This window comes from Vespa mandarinia, chromosome 1 (genome assembly GCF_050613455.1).
Source record: "Vespa mandarinia isolate Hongniang chromosome 1, ASM5061345v1, whole genome shotgun sequence".
Lineage (NCBI taxonomy): Eukaryota > Metazoa > Arthropoda > Insecta > Hymenoptera > Vespidae > Vespa > Vespa mandarinia.
In genome coordinates, this window is record NC_140810.1 from 3,785,001 (window position 1) to 3,789,998 (window position 4,998).

Sequence of the window (4,998 nt, forward strand, 5' to 3'; positions counted from 1 at the left end):
TCTCTTGAGAAAGAAAGTATGTAAATTTATCGGCGAAAAAAGAGAAAAAGAAAAAAGAAAGAAAAAAAAAAGAAAAAAAAAAGGAAAACCTTGTTATTCCGTTCAGTTTCGCCCACGCCAAAGTCAATTTGTAGGAACCCTTTGTGCATCGAAATAACATATATATATATAAAAAAAAAAAAAAAAAAAACCCAAAAAACAAAAAAGAAAAGGGAAAAAAAAAGACAAAATCGATCGATCCTCTTGCAAAAAAAAAAAGACGTCGTTACATGAAGGGTTTAATGAAATCGCGTTCGAACTCGGAATAATCCATATTACAATCCCGTCAAGATATAAGTCTGAGCAACTGCCCTTATTAAAGATGTTGAAGGAGAAGAAGAAGAAGAAGAAAAAGAAGGAGATGAAGAAGAAGAAAAGAAAAGAAAAAAAAAAAGAAAAAAAAGAAAAAAATAAAATAAAATAAAATAAAATAAAAAGGTATATGATATATACGGTGTATAAATAGTATATCTCGTGATATGCCGCGACGATCGGATCTTTACTTTCACCTCGTAAACGATCGTTTGATATACTCTTACTTTCGCCATAATGTCACAATAAGAAATTTGTTTAGATTAATGCGAAGATCTTCTTTATTTCGCGTAAGGAGAGAAATTTAATATGGGAGAAAATGTATGACCATTTCTATCGTCGATGTGTCACGTGCCTAGTAGCAAAGATCGTTAAATTATTTATCGCATTTTTCGAAAGACACGAATTCGCCTTCATCGTGCTTAGCGAAGATAAATGAAAATAATAGATAAATAGTTTAGAGATGCAAATGAAAGCGTTCGCTTTAGATTAATCTTACTTTATCAAGTTCCTGCGAGATTATTATAAAAATGATAAAAGGAGCTTCGGCGATACAATCTTTTCTAGCTTTTAAGCTGATTTTTTAAAAGGAAAAATAATAATAATAATAATAATAATAATAATAATAATAATAATAACTATAATGGAAAAAAAAGACAAAAAAAAAGAAGAAAAGGAAAAAGAAGAAGAAAAAATATTAAGTGAAAGATTAGCTCGAAGATAAGCTTGTAAATGGCGACGAACTCGACGAACGGTGATCCTTCCTTAGCTCATATTCTCGAGTTAAGAAAGTATTAGCCTTTTTGGAATATACAGGGATAATAAATAATAATGGGATAATAAATGCGACGAATGGGAAATTAAGCTAAAGAGATAGGTATCCGATAATATGCAGGGTGAAACATTTTAATGGGAAATATCGAACGTCTCTTTCCTATTTATGGGTGTACAAAAGAAAAAAAAAAAAAAAAAAAAAAAAAAAAAAAAAAAAAAAAAAAAAAATTCTCTTAGGGAAAAGTTATGACATTTGGAAATAAAATTAAAGTATTTCCTTACATTGCTCATTATTTTCCCCCCATTAAGGAGGATCTTTAACGTTCGTCCATAAACAAAACGAAAGATCTTTCGACGTTCCTATTTAAATAGTTCACTCTATACATATATATCTACGTCCGAATAGACGAACGTAATTATGGCTCTAAAATCGATCCGTTAATCTTAATCTGATCGATATCTTCGATTACCTATTATTATGCATTGTTCGAAGTCGAATTTTATGCTTTTGAAAGCGCACAAGTTTTCAAAGTTTGCAAAAATTTCAATAGATATCGCGCCAATTATTTGCGCTAATTCATTTCTCTCATCATACTGCGATAATTTTTTTTAGAGACGTCATGTAATATTTTAAAGAAAGAAAGAAAGAAAGAGAGAGAGAGAGAGAGAGAGAAAGAGAGAGAGACAGAGAGGAAGAAGGAAAAGGAGGGACAGAGAGAAAGAGAGTGTTAGGGCCTTTGCTTTTACATGGATCGTAGATAAAAATTTTTCACGCTAGAAAATGAAATTTGTGACGTACTAATGTATATTGAATTTAGATCTTTGAATTTGTAAATTTTTCTCCCCAACTCTACGATCCCGATCTATTTAAGACGTCCTATTAGAAAAATATTAGATAACTTGACGTATATATATATATATATATATATACGTCAGAAGATGAACTTTGATGTCGAAAATTTTACGACGATAGAATATATCAGCGTGAGATGAAAGGGAAAATTAAAAAAGATTGTATTTCATTCACGCTAGATTAATGAACCCACAACAGTGAAACATACCGAGACGATATTCGTATTGTTTAATGTGCTTCATATATGAAACATAAATCGATGTTTAAGATGTTTAAATGTATAGACAGAGAGAAAGAGAGAGAGAGAGAGAGAGAGAGAGAGAGAGAGAGAGAGAAAATAACTCTTAGACATTAAGTTTTAATTCTTATCGTAGAACGCTAAGAACGTTAAGAGAAAGTTAATGAAAAAGTGAAAGAAGAAAAAGAAAGATGAATGTGATCGAAACTGTCCTAATCTTTATTATGGACGAAAAGAGCGTTTAGAGACTCTAGAATTAGAATCCTAACTCGCGATCGCTTCTTTATATCATAGGAACACGTACAACGTCCTTTCTTATATTTCATTTCGCTTCGAGCGATTCTCACAGAGTGACGAGCGTTATTCATTATCGATAAGGGAAAAAAAAAAAAAAAGAAGAAAACAGAAAGAAAAAAAAGAAAAAAACAGGAAGAAAGAAAGAAATTAAATAATAATTAAAGAATGAGAAAGCAGAATTTCTGCGTGAATAAAACACGGAAAAGCGACGAGTGTTATCGATATATTATTATATATCTTATTAGAAATGCGATAGTTTTTTAATGAATTCGTCGCACCGTTCATTATATGATTTCAATCAAAAGTTTTTGGTAAAATCCTCGCTCCTGGTATAAAATGCAGACTGTAGAAAAAAAAAAACAGAAAAGAGAGAAAGAAAGAGAGAAAGAGAGAGAGAGAGGGGGGAGGAGAGAGTAATAATTTATATGCTATATATGTACGAACGTGCAAAGGAATTTTAAAGGAAACATATCCATTGATTCACCAACGCGGAGAAATATTTTTTCATTACCATTAGTGCTCACAACTTCAAAGGAAAAATGATTATAAAATATATCTATATATTACGTACATACATATATATACATACATAAATGCGCATATATTCACAAATACGCTACCTGCATTTTTCTCACGATCGAGGTCACATTTGCTGTGGTTTTCTTCCTTCCGATAAAGAAAGAGATAAAGAAAGAGAAAGAGAGAGGGTAAAAGAGAGGCAGAGAGAGAGAGAGAGAGAGAGAGAGAGAGAGAATGTGATAAATGGCGGGGAGAGAGATGGAAGAAACTTTTCGTATAAGTTTCGCATGATTTTTGTGGATACGTTGCGGACGGAGGAAAAAAAAAAGAAGAAGCAATTATTTTCGAATGTGATGTAATACGTAAAGTTATAAGGAGCGTGCCTGAAATATTTTAGGAAACTTTATCAGTGTAGAGAAGATGAAAAAAAAAAATGAAAAGAAAAAAAGAAAAAAAAGAAAAATGAAAAAAAATTGAAGTCGAGATGGACTTTGTTTTCGTAATTTAGCATACGAGATGAGTGCACGCTTGTTGTTGCGATTATTGTCTTTTGAAGCATCACAAGAGAAAGAGAGAGAGAGAGAGAGAGAGAGAGAGAGGGAGAAAGAGAATAAACATCGCGATTAGAAATGCTTTTTTAGAAAGCGGATGGATCATTGAAAGAAAGTAGAAAAAAAAATGAATCTTTCGTAATTAGATCGCGAGATACCGCTTAGTTTTGTTCCAAAAATATCTCGGGCATGATAGGCTTTAAAAAAAAAAAGGAAATAAAAGTTGGATTTCGATAGCGTGCAACGAGGAAGCCATCGTCGTGTCGCGAGATAGATAAAGAGAAAAAAGAAAGAAAAGAAAAAAAAAGGAAAGAGAAAAAACGCGATGAACATTCATAAAAATGTGTTCGAACATTCGAACAAGTAGGAAATTGCATTTAATTGATATTTAAATAAACTCGGCACGATTATAAGAAATTTAAAATATTAAATATATACATATAAAATACGCTAACGAGAGACGGACTTTAGAAAAAGAATTTTTATCCTGTCGTTATTATAAATATACCTATAAAGTATATATACCCACGTATTCGATACTTTTTGTTCGTTGATCGAACTCTTCCGAACTTATCGATAGTCGAGTATGATTTCGATAGAGAGAGAAAAAAAAACGTGAAAAAAGTAAACAAAAAGAAAAAAAAAATAAAGAAAAGAAAATAAGAGACGTTTGTAATATTCATCGAATTACGAATGTCAAAATCAAGCGTGTAAATAAATACCTACAACTCTCTTCGTATTTCATCGTCATTCGAATTCGTTGAATTTTATAAACCGACGTAATTGTCAAAAAAGAATTTTTCGATCGTCGATTAATATATACCTATCTATTATTATACTTTTAACGAAAAAAAAAAAAAAAAATAACTTCAGCCATTATGATATAAATATATCTAATAACGAAATTTCTTCATTAATGAAGAAACCATAGCCGTCTTTTTATCGAACTTTGTCATATCGCAAAAAAAAAAAAAAAAAAGAAAAAAAAACTTAAATGGAATCGTCTTCTAACGATTGAAAATCATATACCTAATCGTGTCTAAATTACGAAATTAATTACGATCTCTTACGATATTTGGAAAAGTTGTCAACGATATTTATACTTAATACGTATAACGATATCTCTACATGCATACATATATATATATATATATATACATATATATATATACATATATACATATATACATATATACATATAATACATACATACATACATACATAAATACATACATACATACATACATACATACATATATATTATATAATATAATATTGAAATAATTTTCAAAATAAATCACGACGGCTTCTCGTTGTACACTAGAGTCCGTGATTAATATTAAGTCATTCAACGCACACTTGTAGCTCTAAGGGTTTTTATAATGGTGCTCTATGGAGGCAATCGTATAATTCGA

At 30.4% G+C, this 4,998-nt stretch overlaps 1 protein-coding gene across 1 annotated transcript in view; it reads left to right on the forward strand.

Annotated features, from left to right (window-relative positions):
• LOC118444962 (uncharacterized) overlaps positions 1–1,303 on the forward strand; it is a 13,850-nt gene extending 12,547 nt beyond the window's left edge. Inside the window, exon 4 of the mRNA XM_035873791.2 lies at positions 1–1,303. This exon is cut by the window's left edge and continues 2,171 nt beyond it. The gene's annotated coding sequence lies outside the window, so the exon portion shown is untranslated.
• Positions 1,304–4,998: the final 3,695 nt, after the last annotated feature.